Below are 17,696 nucleotides of genomic sequence, written 5' to 3'. Positions count from 1 at the left end.
ATTGCACTCTAGTGTTTTCTGCAGGAATGGAGAGCCACAGAGCTAACAAAAGAGAAATCAAACAAACATAACAAAAAAACCCAGCACTCATTTTCCCTGAGCTGCCTTGGTCAAAAGGGAACCAACTGCTCACATAAAGATCTGCTTAAATTAAGAAGCAAGGCAGGTGAACAAGCCTTATTTTAACAAAGGGGGGGGGGGTGAAAACAGAATCATCTTTTTTTTTAAGCTTGTAAGAGAACTAGCATTGTAAATCTCTCTCTCCTAGGAGGTATCTTACTGAGCTGTGTGTGTGTGTGTCTTGATGAATACCAATGATTTTATTTTTAGGGTGGGGGATATTTTAAACAAGGTTTTTTACCGTATTTTTCGCTCTATAACACGCACCAGACCATAACACGCACGTAGCTTTTAGAGGAGGAAAACAAGAAAAAAAATATTCTAAACGAAATAGTGGATATATGATTTTTGTGGTTCATGCTGTGGCCACAGACATGTGATCTGACAGTGAGTTTGGAGTAGCCCAATGCAAAAATCCTGAGGATCCATGTGGATCCATGCTTTGTAACCACGGAGGAGGGAAGGAAGGGGAACCATGGATCCTCTGCTCACGACTGCAGCAGATCCCCCCCCCGCCACCCGCAGGCATTTGCTCCATAACACGCACAGACATTTCCCCTTACTTTCTAGGAGGAAAAAAGTGAGTGTTATGGTGCAAAAAATACGGTAATTAATGGAGTTCCTTCCCAGCATACATGGAGTTAAACTGTTTCCATTAGTAAGGACTTGTCTGGATCAGACAAGCAAAGTCACCAGGATTTTAAAGGTCTTCTAACAAACACTTGCAAAAGTCTGCTAGGGAAAAGTACATTGAGGATCCAGCAACACAAATATTTTGAGTCTGCTTCCTAAGGATAGGATAGGGATCAAATTTCTAATCTTTTTCTACTCCATCCCTAACTTTCATTCTGCCCCCTCCCACATTATTCTCATTCTCTCTCTCTCTCTCTCTCTCTCTGGAATTATTGGATTTGAGAAGTACTCGTTTACCTGTGAAATATGCATGTTCTTCTTTATGTATAACATAGAAATGGAAATTTCTATATAAAAATCAACAGTGAAAATTCAGGTGTTTCCTTCAGATTTCTCTTGAACAAATAATTATTCTTCACACAATCCAGGGATTCTGTCTCCTGCTATTACCATTCTACCACCCTTCCCCCACCCTTAACATTTGCTCTGATTTGTTTTAATGCCTGCAGCATTAAAATGTCTTCACTGTCATGGTTTCTAGCTTGAGATGTTGCATTCTTGCTGTTGTTGATAATCTCATTATAAGAATTAGAGCCTTTTCAGGCAGTCATCTTTTTTCCCCCCATGCAGCAAATATGCAGCTGATGCACATTTGTTATGTGGAGTCCGCAAACCTTCTCTTAAGGGAGCACTGTTGTGAGAAAATATCTTATCTGTAGCTGAGAAAAAGAGATGGCTATGGGTGGAATTCAGTGTCACGATAAGGCAATCATTCCATCAACGCAAGCATTTTTCCCTGCCAGATAGAACAATCTCCCCTCTCCTCCCCCCACATGCTGTTCTGGGGAGGGGAGGAGGGGAGGGGAAGTCCTATTACACATTTACAACTGCAAAAGGTACCCCTTCAACAGTCTTTCATGACAGGACATAACTGTTTCCCCATTCTAAGTGACGATAAGAAGCCTTGCCCTCCTTCTGAACTGGCTATGTGATCACCTTGCAACATGGCTATGCGATCTCTGCTTGACTGGTCGCAGTATTTACTGACAACAAGAAATTGTTTTGTTTTTTTTAAATGAAGATCAGATCGATAGGAAACAGTTGTTTAAAGAAAGGGGAAGTCAAGTTGTTCTTTTAAGGGAAGAAATTGATCCCTCTGGATTCTGGAAGTTCCCCTTCCAAAGGGGAACTAGCAATATGGTCAATACTGCAAAAAAAAATGCTCCACAATTACTAATTTTTTGAACACTCACATCACGTTTGAGAGACTTTTGTGGTTTTTGTAATCCCCCAATTTCTGTGTCCAAACACCAAGCAGATTTTGCGAATGGTTCCAGTCTAACTTGTGCTCATCGTTTCCCCCTTTTAGAAAATAAATGTAAAACAAGTCTATTTCCTATTCTTCTGTACACAATGTCAGGCTAGAGCATACCATTCCATTCCAAATATAAATCACATTGTATTGTATATACTATGGTGCCCAGCATGTGTGTGTGTGTGTGTGTGTGTGTGTGTGTGTATTCCAACTTGTTGCTTGCTTGTGGTATTTTTCTATAATAATGATATCGCTTTTAACAATCATCTACAAAGATCCTTAGTTCTGTTGGAACTGTAATCTGAGCATTTAACCATAAAGCCAATAAATAAAATAAAATAATAACCTGAGTCCTTAAGTACCTCTGATTTTGGAATTAAAGCTGCAAAGGTTGTGGTTTCTATACACAGGAGTTATCTTAAGTGTGCCAAATTATATAAGTTTATAAATTAAAATACAGATCTTAAATCACAAAAAGCCTAACCAAAGACCTCTGAGCTTTCAGGAAATATGGGAGGAGGGGACAAAGGGAGGAGAGGAGGAAGAGGAGAGGAATTGGCCTGCTCAATCCCTAACTCTCTTCCTCTATAGGGATATTTTAGGAGGAAGAAAATTGAAAAGATTAACTTTTTCGTTCCTACTCACCAGATCCAGATAGCTATAAAATGCTCAGGTTCATGTCTGGACATCAGATCCCAAACTATCCCCTCTAGTGCTATACAGTACAGCAAGGGGAAATCTCCAGGTAACAAGAAATAAAAATATACAGTGTGCATTCCCACCCTTCCTGAGCCCTATTTCCACCACTATGAAACCTGAGCAAGGTTCCTTTTCCAGGCTGTCTGAACTGCCAGACACAAGCACTGTAAGGAATGGTGACATCCTGCAAGACTTAGTTGCAGAGCTCTCTATATAACGATACTATTAATTTGAATCTTTGTCATTTATAACTATTTTTTAATAAGCTGATTTCAGTTCAGTGCTGATTTCAGACAGATGCCCATCTGTCTCAAATGAATTAACATGGAGCGAATTTTCAAGAGCTGCAAATATTACTATTATATTTCGGCACTTCAAACACATTAAAAAGAATATATAAAAAGCTGATTTAGACACAGGAAGAAAATGTACGATTTACGTCCATTGTTGGAACCACTGAAGCTTTAGAAAGCTTACTTTTAAAAATGGGGCTTATACTGGTATGTATCTCACTGTTGCTTTTTTTTCCAGAAAGAAAAGGGGGGCCCCACATATAGCCCTACCTTTATTTCAAACACTTCTGATCCTCAGAGCATTAAATGTCCTTGCAGAAGATCTCATTGTTCACAAGGACTGTCAGGGCTGTTAATTACTCAGGTGGAGTTAGCATACAGCTCATTAAACCATGTCAAAACTTTCAGTCCTGCTGTACTGTATCATTCCCTTTAGGGGATCTCCTATCAGTATAATTCGATCGTTAAAAATACATCAATTCATATCATAATCTTACACATAGCAAAAAAAGGGGGGAAGGCAATTGTTACAAAATGATTATAATTTTATCCAAAAAAGTGCTGCAGTGAAGTCAAGTGTATGTAATTAACATACAGCGGGTGTATTTTGGTGAAAGGGTTTGCTGGTAAGCTGTTTTTACTGCCTGTTATCTTAACTGTCACAATGCTGTACAGGAGCAAAAACTGGGATTGTTCAGAATATTAACATTTCAATGGCACTTTTAAAAGAAAACCCACATCCATTTGTATAACTTCAGCTGCAATCCTATTCATTCTTGAGTGCATGTCCTATTAAACGTCTGAATCGTTATGTAAAGGATTGGGCTGAAATTTTGGGATCCCACTGTTCTGAGATTCAGTTCTGTTTTCTGTACAGCACCCTAGAAACCTCTGGCACTTAATAAACATTGAGTAGTAAATGGACACAGATGCATCAGCCTAGGCTCATTCAAATTTACTCATAGGTCTTCTCTCTCATTTCTCATTAATCTGCAAGGTTTTTAAAGAAAAAAACAAAATACACAAGAAATTTCACATATAAATGTTATTTAAAAGCATATTTTTAAATTCATTTCCTCTTTAAAAGTGCCTTTTCTAAAACATTTTCTCTTTAAAAGTGCCTTTTTGGAATGCACTTCAATAGGGTTTTTTTAAGCTAAGATCTCAGTCAGAAAATGGGCCCACACAGTGACAGAAGCAGATCTGGAAAATTCACATCAGAATTTACAGAGATTCTCAAGCATTCTTAGCCACACAATGCACAGCTTTGCTTATTTATTAAAATTATCACACCTTTCAGAGCTTCCCACACTGGAGGAATGGCAGATGAAACTGATGGACTATATGGAACTGGTGGAAATGACTGGTAGAATCCGTGACCAGGGAGAAGAGTCGGTGGAGGAAGATTGGAAGAAATTCAAAGACTATCTGCAGAAACATTGCAAAATTAAAGAATGTTAGAGTGATGTTGGATTAAAAATAAGTGGCTTTCAGCTGTTTAGGATTTAAAATTATGGATAGATTAAGATTAAGGATTAGGATTAAAAAAGTTTAAGGAAATGGAAATTTGGTTTTTAAAAGGTAAAATTTTAATGTTATATTATATTAAGAGTTAAGATTGGGATTAAAAAAGAGGGAAAGAAATTGCTGGACAAACAATTTGAACTGGAATACAAAAGAGGGAGGTATGAGGAGGTCCAGAAAATAAGTAAATTTAAAAATGGAGATGAAAAGGTGATATTGTTTTTAATTGTTCTACTTTCTTTTTTGTCTTTTGTTTTTTTTGTTCCTTTATTTTTTTTCTTTTAGATTATGTATTGTGTATTTTTGAATTGTGTATTTCTTTTTTATGTTTTATGTTTAATCTTTTATTGAAACTTTAATAAATATCATTTAAAATAAAAAATAAAAAAAATTATCACACCTTTCCTCCCAACGGAGCCCAGGGTGACACACAGATGTGGTTAAGCCCAATCCCATTAAATTCAATTTGAGATCTATAGATATACATAGTTATTCTTCCTTTATACACTGATTAATGCCACAACAGACTTTAAAGCGGTTCACAAAGTAATAAAAGTACAAAAAACAAAAGGCATGTGTGCTTAACTCACCACCCCAGTTAAAATCAGGGATTTATATATCGGGCCTTGGGAACCAAATTGATCTGCAGCTTCCTTCCAGCCTGCTACATTTTTTGCATTTCTTTAAAAATAAAAATTACTTACTCCCATAACCCATGAAACTGATAAATGCTCCTGGCCTTCTCACAATTTAGACCAATACTGGTCGAAATATATTTAAATATATTTCAGAACATGTGGAGATCTGTTCGCACACTGAACACGGACCAATTTCTTTAAGCCTCAGACATTATCCAAAGAGGTTATGCTTGATTTACCTTTGGTTGTCATGTTGTCTAATGTCAAACGAAATTGATACAATTCATTTCTAACATATTTTAACAATGTTTAAAGACACTTACCATCATTGTTTCTACATCAATCCTGTGAGGTAAGGTCATTCATTCTATTGCTAATTTATTGATCTGAAACTGTGAAACAATGACTTGGTTAATACCACATACGAAACTCTGGACTAAGCATATAATTGAACTAAGGTGTAAGGTTCAGATCTGTATGTTATAAAAAGCGCAATAAATAGTGCACAACCGAGTCATGCATTTTCTGGTTGTACTTCTAGCTTAATGTGCAAACTGCCAATTCATGCATATTTCCTTTCACAGGTTTACATGTCCACTGTGAGTGCGCTTTGGCTTCCAACACGGTGCTCCATTGCGCCAGAAGTGGTTTAGTCATGCTTGCCACATGACCTGGAAAGCTGTCTGCAGACAAACACCGACTCCCTTGGCCTGAAAAACAAGATGAGTGCCGCACCCCATAGTCACCTTTTAATAGACTTAACCATCCATGGGCCCTTTACCTTTTTTTTTTTAACATGTGTGGAATTCACACATTTCTCCATGAGCAAAATGTGCACACCTTAAAAGCACGGAGAGAAGGGGTGTAAGGGACTTGAGCATCCCCTGTTGGCTCTTGCTTGTAACTTGGGAAGCTGTCTGAAGGCCAGTTCTTTCTCTGCTGTACCTCACTAGCTCCTAAGATGCACTTGACTGTCCTTTTAGTTTTCATATTCTTTTCGAGGGTGTTTTCCAAGGAGCTCTTGAAAGAATCCCAAGGATCAGTGTGGGTGTAATTTAACTTTGGATAGAACCAATTACAGAAATACCTAGGACTGTTGCAATACTTGTTGGGGGCTGTAGTTGTGGATTTTTCAAAGAACGAATCAAGTACTTGATCCCGCACATTTGGCAATTGGCCAAATAAGATCAGAAGAGCAGTCCATGTGCAACTCTGTCCATGAGATGTGCTTGAAAGTTAACAAGAGCTGCAACCCAAGCCCAATAATATACCTACCAACAGGCAGATAAAATATGTTGAGCCTATCATAAAAATGTGCTGCCATCTACTGCAGAATATAAATCCACAATCTGGTTTTTAAAGTCTCGTTTATATTATTATTTTCTGTTTGGGTGTGTAAACTTATAAAGTGCTGGGCAGCCTATGCTCCCACTCTATGCCTGAGAAATTCTTCTCTTTGCTCATAGAACATGACAGAGAACCATTAACAAGTGTGTGGGGGTCCTCCCCCCTCCCCCTTTTATTGTATCTCACAAAGAATTGTGTATTGGTAGAAGAGTGATAACCTACAGATTTTTCATAGCCAACCTTCAGGTGGGATAATGCATCTTCAAAAATATGAACTTGAGTTAAAATATTAAACACTCATGTCTGTCTCCGACAGAAGAAATGACAAAGAGTCATACACTCCCGGTAAGAATGACCTATAAGTGTTTTCTGTTTTTCCTCCTACAGGAGCAGTTAGTGTGGAGTGCAATGAAGCGGATCAACAATATGATTCAGCCTGTCTCTGCAGCTTCGTGGTGAAAGAAAGGATAAACTAAAAAACTACCCTCCTACAGCTCTTAGTTCTCGCTTCCCACACTTTAACATCCTCTGTCACCCCTGGCGCTGTTACTGACCCATGTTAAGCTAAACTAAAGGATGATAAGTTTGCTGCCTTTGCCCTTGTCCTGAGGGGCTGCACATTATCCTATCAAGCATCAGAAGCCATTTCGATGGGATATTTGTCAACCTACCCATCCTTTTTAGATCAAATGAAATGGGCAGCGAATTAAAAAAATGTCATTCTCTAAAGGAAATGGATGACGGCTTTTGTTTCTAGTAATAAATTGGTGCCATGGCCTGATAACACTATTTTTGGTATTATATTTGACAGGGTTACTGTTTCCAGTTCATTTAGGAAATAGCAAAGGAAAAAGTTTTTATATCCTTTTAATAATGATGATTTATTTTTAGAGTGATATATAGAAGCAAGAGCTGGCAAAAGTGTAGCAGATCTGGAGAAATTGCAACCTTGGCAGTTTATTAATTAACAATCATGAAGCCATCAATTTTAAGAAAAGAAAATAACCATAAAACATGGTACAGATGTGAACATTTTGATCTTCCTTCCCAATTTCATTATCGATATATATTATTCCTTAGGTTTCTTTTTGTATTGTTTCCACTTATTTTCTAACACAATATGGACTCGTAGTGCAGTGTGATCTATATACTTTGGGCTAAGGTCAAGGAAAGGAACCATAAGTCACTCCCTTAAATGAATGCTTCAAAGCGAATCTTCTGTATGTAACAGCAGTAAACAGAGATCAGAGGCTGACAGGCTTCCAGCCTCCAGAATCAACTTGAGTTTTAATATTCTCCAAGAATTATTGCTGCATCACCGGATGACAAAATGCTTGCTAAAAAGAGATAAAAAGTAAATATTATTCAGCCATGTAGGAATTATACATTTGAGGTTTTACACAAAAAGCACTGAATTGAAAATTAATTCATTTTAAAATGCATCAGTAGATATGCTTGTGCCGTATACTGACAGTGCAATCCTACATTTGTCTACTCAGAAGAAAACTCCCATCAAGTTCAGTAGGTAGAAGGTGATAGGAATGCAGTGCAATTCTATAAATGTCTGCTCAGAAGAAAGCCATATTTGAGTTCAGTGGACATAAGGATGCAGCCTAAGGACCTCTATGCAATGTTTTAAAGCTAAGCAGATTTTCTAGAATAATATGTAGGAAGCAGTGGATGACTGCTGAGGTGGCATTTAGAGGCCACCAAGGACCTGAAATAAAGAGGAAGGAACATCTGGGCTGCCCCTGAAGATGGCTCAGAAACTTCAGCTGGTGCAGAATTCAGCGGCCAGGTTGCTCACCAGGGAAGGCGGTTTGAGCATATTGCACAGATCCTAGCCCAACTACACTGGCTGCCAATTAGCTTCTGGGCCACATTCAAAGCAGTGCTTTTGACCTATAAAGCCTTAAATGGCTCAGGACTGCAATAACTCAAGGACCACCTCTCCCCATATAAACAGACCCAGACGCTCAATCATCTGAGGCCCTTTTTTGTGTGGCTGCTCCACGAGAGGTCCAGAGGATGGGAACACAAGAATGGGCCTTTTCTGAAGTGGCTCCCCATTTGTAGAATTCTCTCCCAAAGAAGGCTCCTCTGGTGCCTTCATTGTACATCTTTAGGTGCTAGGCAAAAACATTCCTCTTCAACCAGGCCTTTGGCTGATTAATATTCTATGGCCTTTGAAATGGTGGGGGGGGGGGGCTACTGTCTATGTGGGTTTTTTGTAACTATTTATTTTGTTCTTTTATCCTGTATTTCTATCTTGTAAACCACCCTGAAATCTTCAGATGAAGGGCGGTATATAAATTTATAACAACAACAACAACTTATTCCCTTACTTGAGGGCTAGGGAGACACAAAACAACATGGGAAGCTGGAATGTGTAGGTTCTGACTGGCTAGGACTGCCCAGTGAGAATGCCACTGACTTCAACAGAATGTTCTGGAAGCTCCTAGCCAGCTCAGAGGTAATGGACCAGCACCATGCTGAGCCCAGTCACTTTCTGTTTCACTGCTACCTCATGACTCCCACCACCAATTGTGCTGTTCTTTACCCTTCTTGGTCACCATTTAGTAGAAATGCCTCTTGCACACCACCTTATAGAAACATAGGAAGTTGCCTTATACTGCATCAGACCATTGGTCCAATGAGCTCAGTATTGTTGACACTGACTATCAGCAGCTTTCCAGGGTTTCCTAGAGGCACCAGGGGTTGCACCTGAAACTTGAAGCATAACCTCTGCTGGCTAGAAGCAAAGCTAGAAGCCTGGCTGAAAATCCTAACTACCAGTTGTCTCTGCAAACCTTCAGCAATGAGTCATCTAATGTGAAGATGAATGGGGGGGGGGAGTCCTGATCACAACAAAGCATTCACATTCTCCCCTAATACAGTGTTACCTCGGGTTAAGTACTTAATTCGTTCCGGAGGTCTGTTCTTAACCTGAAACTGTTCTTAACCTGAAGCACCACTTTAGCTAATGGGGCCTCCTGCTGCTGCCACGCTGCCGGAGCACAATTTCTGTTCTCATCCTGAATCAAAGTTCTTAACCTGAAGCACTATTTCTGGGTTAGCGGAGTCTGTAACCTGAAGCGTATGTAACCTGAAGCGTATGTAACCCGAGGTACCACTGTATTGATCTTTCCAAAATAACTATCAATTCAGGTATCACTAGTGCCCTTATTAATAGAGGCTAATCAGAGTTAGTTTCACAAGCAAGTTAGCAAAGAGTTCATATGCCAGGAGAAAATGCTTTTCCAAGTTGAATCTTCAGTGGACAAATGACGGGGACCTGAGAGAAGCCATTCCATTTTTACTTAAAGAGTCAACAGCAAATGGCTAACAGCAACAAAAGCACAGAAATATATGGTCCTGCACCTCCAGTCCATTTTTCAAGATACACACCAATGGACATTTGAAATCAGATATTGTCCCTTAGTCACCATTAGTCAGATGGTGAAAGCACCACTAACCTTTCAGGATAAATTGCAGCCCCTTGCCATATCAACACATAAGCAGTGTAAATATTAATAGGAAGTTTCTCTATTGAAAAGTGTCCCATTTAAGAACCATTTTCTGCTTTTCCAAATGTTTGTTTTCTTTTATTTCAAACAGACTAGCTGTGATAGCTCAGTCCGTCGACTCTTAATCTCTTGGTCATGGGTTCAAGTCCCACATTGGGCAAAAGATTCCTGCATTGCAGGGGGTGGACTAGATGACCCTTGGAGGTCCCTTGCGACACTACAATTCTATGATTCTGTGACTAACAGCATTTTAAAATGAGGTGATACATTTAATCACTTTAACTTTGCACATATTCTGGATTTCTAAAGGTCTTATGCTTATGGATTTCTGTACCAATGAAGATCGTTCAGACTCAAGTGAACGTCCACGCTATGAAAATCTGTGAAAATTCAGCATGATACCAAACTGAGTCAAGTACATTCTATGGCCACAGGAACTCTATGCATGTCAGTCCCTCATGTGCCTGTCTGGCAATCATGCATTTGTGATTTTGCCTGGAAACCCCACAGCCTTGTGGTAGGGGTGGGGAACATAGAACAGAAGTGCCAAAGGTTAATATTAGTGAACAAGCAGGTCAAACTGAAAAAAGGTGGTCTTTAAGATATATTGGTGGCAAACATTATGTGTACAAAAATGCATAGAAAGAGGACATAGTGAGAAGGACTGGAAACAACTCACGCCTAGGTACCATATTACGGTCAGTCTCTATAAGCCTCTATATGTTCACAAAAGTATATAGAAATATAAAGGGGGCAGGGGAAAGTGTGTGGCTTTCTAGAGGGGAGGAAACCCTCATTTGGAGGGTTGTGCCCCAGTGAACCTAGTGGAAGAGACTCCACTCAGTACATGAGCATCAATAAATACTATTTGGATAAATAATGAAGCCTGTGCTTATAGTTTCTATAACCTCACACCTACCTGCTCTGAAGTTTCAGTCTCTGCCACAGTTCTTCTATATCAGTAATGCCATATGTCAATCACCAGTCCCTCTTGGTGGTTGATTGGTAAGAGGTTAAACTTTTAATATTACTTATAACCATGAAATGTTCTATTAACGGGAACATACCACATGGTTCAAGGATGTTTCATTCTGGAAATTGCTGTTATGTTAGGCAAGACTGTAAAACCAAGTTTTATGTGAGCTGTTCTGTAAAATACTAACATCAAGATAACTACATGAATCAAAGCCTACAGAACAATTTATTATTTGATTATATGGCTGGAGACTTTATGGCGGAAAGCCTCTAAACATGAGCTGTGATCACTTTAGTCTACAGATACTTTAGGTCAGGATTAACCTACTCTAAGTCCACCCCCCAGCTGCAATCATGCAAGATTTAAGGGACAGCTACCTAGTTTGGAACCATATGTTGCTGCTTAATTATAGGGAAATGAAAGAAAACTGAAAAGGATTCAAAGTCTAGAGAGTATATGGCCAAAATTCCTGACTGGAATTTCTCCTAACCTGAGGCATTGGATCTTGGGGAATCGCAATGCCCAGGGATAGGCCACCTCGTAAGTTCAACATTTTGGGATGAGTCCTCAGAGTGTTAATTGGTGGTGGAAGGCTAAATATCAACAGGTGAGCAGCTGAGCCAGGCTGAATTACATTTGTTTGAAATAACATTCTTTTGTTATTTAACTCTATCTGAAAATACACTCAAGCAGTGCATGGAGTGGGGTGAAGTGGGGTGCCATGCCACTTTCTTTCAGCTACACTTATAACCACTCTATACCAGTTTAGGTGTCCTGTTATGGCCTGAGACTCACAGGTCAACTGATGGAAGCAGGGACTCCAACTGGTAGGAAGGATCACTTTACCATGGATGGAGGGATGGATGGATGGATGGATGGATGGATGGATGTGGAAAATGCTGGCTGCAACATTCTTACTGAAGGAGAGCTGTTGTGTTGGCAACAGACATGTAGGAACTCACCATGCCCCTTAGGAGAGTCCAAAAAATGATATCAGCACTGCTGAGCTTCACGGCCCCTAATCCCAGAGGGGGCCCAGATGCGACTTTAGTCCACATTGCTTTAAAAAAATAAAATGGGTCTAGTAGATGTGGTTTGAGCCACATGACTCAATTTGATTGTGTTTTTTGTTGTTGTATATGTTTCAACAATTCCAAAGTTTGAGTGTCAGTAGCACAGATGTTTTAAAGGTTGTTGTAAATAACCCAAAAGAAGAAGATAGCAATGGTTACCAAGACCTTATTGCTGGTTGTGAAGGGGTCCCCATAACAGTTCTGTGACCCAGTGTCTCTCTGTGTGTGTGTGTGTGTGTGTGTGAGAGAGAGAGAGAGAGAGAGAGAGAGAGAGAATTGTGCCACTCTTTTCTGGTTTGCTCATATCTCACTGTGTCATGCTCTGGGCACAACAGTTTAAGAATGATATTGACAAACTCAGATGTGTCCAGACAAGGGCAAAAAATGATGTCAAGGGAACTGGAAACCAAGACCTATGAGAAAAGTTGAAACAGTTGGTTAAATTTAGCTTGATAAAAAGATGGCTAGGAGGAGATATGATGGCGAATAAATTTCTGTTGTTCCAGAGGTTAGGGCTCAAACTAATGGGATCAAATTACAAAAAAAAAAAGAAAAGAAAAGAAAAGAAAAAGGCCAGGATTCTAAATATTAGGAAGAACTTCCTAACACTATGAGCTGTTTGATAGGTTGTCATGGAAGATGATGGTGTTTCTTTGTTAGAGGTTTAGATCAGGGGTCAGCAAACTTTTTCAGCAGGGGGCCGGTCCACTGTCCCTCGGACCTTGCGGGGGGCCGGACTATATGGGCGAGATGAATAAATTCCCATGCCCCACAAATAACCCAGAGACACATTTTAAATAAAAGGACACATTCTACTCATGTAAAAAAACATGCTGATTCCCAGACCATTGGCAGGCTGGATTTAGAAGGCAATTGGACCAGATCCGGCCCCCGGGCCTTAGTTTGCCTACCCATGGTTTAGATCAAACAGAGTCTGGATGGCCACTAATCAGGGATTTGGGTGTCAAGAGTCTCTTGCCTCATTAGGGGAGTTGAACGAGATGAATTTTGCAGCCCCTTCCAAGTCTATGGTTTTATAAAGCCTGTGCTACTAGACAGGACTCTCCTAGCCACCACTACACCTTTTCATTACTTATTGGGTGAAGAGAGGGAGCAGCAGAAAGGGCCAAGAAAAATCTTCAAACTTCAGCCAAGCACAGACAATTGTTCAGGCAAATGCACAATTCAACCCACACATGCAGGGATCATGAAACTGTGGTCCTTGCACATAGGTGCATCCAAGGTCTTACTACAGCCTGAAGCCTTCTGTGGTTTTTACATGACCGTCTGTAACATCTGTAGATGACACTGTGTGGGTCTGTTCAGGATGGGGGTTGATCCTAATCGTGCCAGGATCAGCAGGGAATCTTCTAGGCACATCATGCTTTCAATCTATAGGCCTCAATGATTTGTAATTAATCCCCTTTAAAAATTGATTGAATTGAGAATATCCAGAGGACCTCCTTTTAATTAATCAATTTAAAAGATCAATTACAAATCAGATTTGGGAAGAGGGACAGAGGGATTCTGCCCATCACAAGTGCATATATGATCACTATAGAGATGGACAAATCAAAGTTAATATCCATTGTCTTTTTCAGATATCTTTAAAGAAAACCAGGCAGAAAAATATTTTTCCCCTTAAAAGCCAAAATATGTGCTAGATTAAAAAGAGCATGATTCAAAAGTGAAGTTCTTTAATTCCAGCTGGAGAGGGTAGGTATGTGTTAAACAGTTAGACCCTCCAACTCACATCAATGGGATTCAAACAGTGATAAGATGCAAAATAGAATAGAATTCCTATACCTTTAGCATTTTGTGTCTTGCAGAGATTGAAGACAACGCCTGCTGGAAAAAAATTCAGACAGTGAAAAAATTCTAGACACTTAGTAAAGTTATAGGGTTCATGTCGTCCTTTGCATTTGTTCAACCTAGTTTCAGAACACTTAATGGTATTCCTTTTATTTAAGAAAATGTATATCCTGTTTTTTTGATTAGAAAATAGCACACAAGGTGGCTAACAGCATCCAAAAGTGCAATATCAAGACAATTAACATTAAAACATTAGAGTAGTTTTAAAACACCCACATACCCACATACCAACAACAGCTTCTTTATGGTAATGATAGAGGCAGCAAACATTAAACTACTTCTTCTGGAAAATGGGGGTCCACTGCAATAAATGAGATTAACAAAGTAAGTTGTTTGAAGATTGCAGTCAAATAAATATTTTATGGAGTTCGTGGATTGCTTGCTAAAGGCCTGCCATATACCATTCCCTCAAAATATTGTAAACTTGGACTTATATGCAAAAAAATGCACTTAATTCATTTATGAATACAGAAGGACAACACATAAGGGTGGAGATAGATTTGCTTTCAATCAACAACCTCCCCTATCCTTTAGTTGATCTCTTAACAGATAGGTAACAGGAAAGAGATTTCTGAATGCTGTGCGGAATGCCTATCATGGCTGAAAGAGTTTCTGATCCAAGGAAATGGGCACAGATACCAACCTTCTGATTTGCATTCTCATATTCTGATTTACAGCGATGTTTGGAGATGGCAAACAGGCATCAGATCAATAATATAGAAGTACAAATGTAATCTACTGAACCAAGGTAGGCTAGGCAGATACACAATATAGGTTAAAATATACCAAGGTAAATTATGGAAACTAGCTGGCCTGGCTCTGCTCACACTAAAAGTCATTAAAAAAATTAGTGGAAGAAAAGTTAAGCATAAAAAATCAGCTCTTTGGGAAATACTGACAATTTTATTACTATGGAATGTCTTCCTCAAAGAGGTATGTCTATAACTGAGACTGCCCTAGGTTAAGACATTTTAATTGTGTGCACATTTTAAAGGGTTATGCTGCTTCAGACTGTTTTTAGCTTCTTCCACGGATGGAGAATGTGTGGCCATCGATATTTTGCTGTACTACAACTCCCATCATCACCTTGACCACTAGCATGCTGGCTGCATCTGATGGGATTTGGAGTCCCAGGAACATTTGAAGGGCTCCCATCCTTGCTATAGCCTTTTGTTGCCTCTCCGCCAGTAAATTGTTATGAAGGATGTTACTGTATTGCACATTTGCACGTTGAATATTTCTTTGTCTTTTTTCACCATTGTTGGATGGAGAATACTTTAGAAATATTTCCAATAAACACATTAAATCTACTCCATCCTAGAAGCAGTAGTGAATATTAGTGATGCACCAGATGTCGAGGAAATAAACAACTATCTGACTTTTAGAAGACATCTGAAGGCAGCGCTGTTTAGGGAAGTTTTTAATGTTTGATGTCTTACTGTGTTTTTAATATCCTGTTGGAAACCTCCCAGAGTGGCTGGGGAGGCCTGGCCGGATGGGTGGGGTATAAATAATAAATTGTTGTTGTTGTTAAGTGATTGCACCCAATGGAAGTCCAACTCAGAGTGGACCTACCAAAGTTCATTAATTTGAATAGGTCTACTTTGAGTAAAACTTAGTTGGCTAGAACTGTAACCATTTATATGGGGTGGAATTCTACATCGTTCTAAGGCAACTGCTCCACCAGGACAAACATTTCTGCCTGCAAGGTGGATTGATCCTACCTCTCCCCACAACACACTGTTCTGGGGATTCTTCTGACTCCCCGTCCTGAGCCAATTTTGAGGAGCGCAGGGCTGCCACTGGCAGAATCTCATCCATTATTCTTACGTTAGGTTATTTTACTTTACCTGTTATTCCATCAAAAATTGTTCAAATGTCTATATCTCAATGGGGCAAGGACAGGGGCAGAGGTGAGGGGCAGGGAGTGTGCGAGGGAAGTGCAAAGGGGGTGGGGAGAGGGGAAATAGTTATCTCAGATAAATCTCCAGTAAACTACTGATAACAACAACAACAACAACAACAACAACAACAACAACAACAACAGCAAAGTATTCAGGAAGGAACACCTTTCGTCTTCACTCTCTTTAGAATCAACTTAACACTGAAAACTGGTAGTCAGATGAACAGGGTCTGAACCCTCAGAACTTCTCTGTGCCCTTGATGGAAGTGGCAAAGACCCAACTGACTCAGAGAACTCCGAGTTCAGCCATTTAACTGTGGGTGTGGGTTGAAGAAGAAAGCTGTACAAAACTGCAAGAAGCAAAATCTACTTAATTCAACAATTTTGGCATTACTACTTCGTCTCTGGCTGTAAAAATACATTGTGTTTTCTTTGAGACTGCAAAAAGACTGTTACAACTTGAAAGCTTATTTTTACTTGTAAAGACTTTGTACACTTCCTTGTCCAACTCTTTTTCATCTCCTGGTTTTTTGTTTTGTAAAAAAATGAAATAAATCCACCGTGTGTTACCTGAAAACCAACCTTTATTTGGCAAGAGATGTTGTGCTGAATTCTAAAAAATGAAGGAAATCACAACTAAGTGCAGATATTTTTGCCTGAATGGGAAATGCAATTTTATTTTTTTCTGTGGGAAATTCTCTCTCTCCCTCTATCTCTCACCCCACCCCCAAAAACTTGCTTATAAGTGTGTGCACAAAATGCTGTTCTCAAAATAATTTTGAGATCTAGACAGGTTAGTTATTTGAACTTAGTTATCATTTAAACCAAGGAACCAAGTTAGCAAACATCTAAGCCCCACTGATTTTACGGGCAACCAAGTTTCACTAACTTAGTCAAGAACCAATCCTTTGTGCTTGTTAAAATGATAGATTATAGATTACTTCTACTTGGTTCTATAAATTTAGGGTTGAATTAACTGTATTATTCTACCATGGAGAGAGAGAGAGAGAGAGAGAGAGAGAGAGAGAGAGAGAGAGATTATAAACAAGAAGAGAGCTAGGGAAAATGTACACATTTGTGTCCCTGTTCCAGTTTCATCTCAGATATATATTTTCCTATGTCTTTGTTTCCCATTTTAGGGAATGACATTTGTATAGGGAATACCCTTTATCATATGCTAAATTCTGGAACACCATTTCTCTTTCCAAGTGTAAGCCAATACAACCACCTTTCCAAATATGTCTGGGCAAGGCTATGCATTACCAAGACACACTGTGAAAAACTTTTTTTTTTTAAGGCAAAAGCCTCCCCCCCCCCCCATAAATATCATTTCACCAAGAGGAGGAGGAGGGAGAAAAGAGGAGGTGTGAAAATGCCTTGAAAATGCAAAATTAAGAACTCAAGTCCGTAAGGACAAAAAGTTCCACACTTGCGATCTCGCTCTGAACTGTGACCCGCGCTTTGACTGGGCACTAACTGCAGTATGCTTGCCTCATCAGCCACCGTCATAGCCACCCCAGGGTATAAATCTCCAGCAGGGAGCCAGCTCCATTTCCTTCATCCTCAGCTACACAGCAGCCCACTGCCTCTTCTACGCTCACTGCCGAGACCCTGCCGAGAAATCAGCATGCAACCCAAGAAAGCATCCTTTCCTCTGGAATAAAAATTAATATTACTTGTCATATTTCATGTCTGAGCTCTTTTCATGCTTTATCCTCTGGTAATGAGGGCTAAATTACCAATATTAGTAGATTTTCATGGCTAGCACAGAAAGAG

The 17,696-nt window shown here is 39.5% G+C and overlaps 1 long non-coding RNA gene across 1 annotated transcript in view; it reads right to left on the bottom strand.

The window, feature by feature from the left end:
- The window catches only part of LOC308472563, a 147,441-nt gene that overhangs the window by 59,493 nt on the left and 70,252 nt on the right, over positions 1-17,696 (bottom strand). The window contains exons 2-3 of the long non-coding RNA XR_013983580.1: positions 7,721-7,906; positions 5,546-5,614 (exon numbers count right to left, since the gene is read on the bottom strand). This is a non-coding gene — a long non-coding RNA (uncharacterized lncRNA). The remainder of the gene's footprint in view (positions 1-5,545; positions 5,615-7,720; positions 7,907-17,696) is intronic.

Source organism: Podarcis pityusensis, assembly GCF_964106645.2.
Source record: "Podarcis pityusensis genome assembly, chromosome: 3".
NCBI classification, from domain to species: Eukaryota; Metazoa; Chordata; class Lepidosauria; order Squamata; family Lacertidae; genus Podarcis; species Podarcis pityusensis.
Note: the sequence above shows the minus strand (reverse complement) of the source record. Positions and strands in the feature narration are given on the sequence as shown.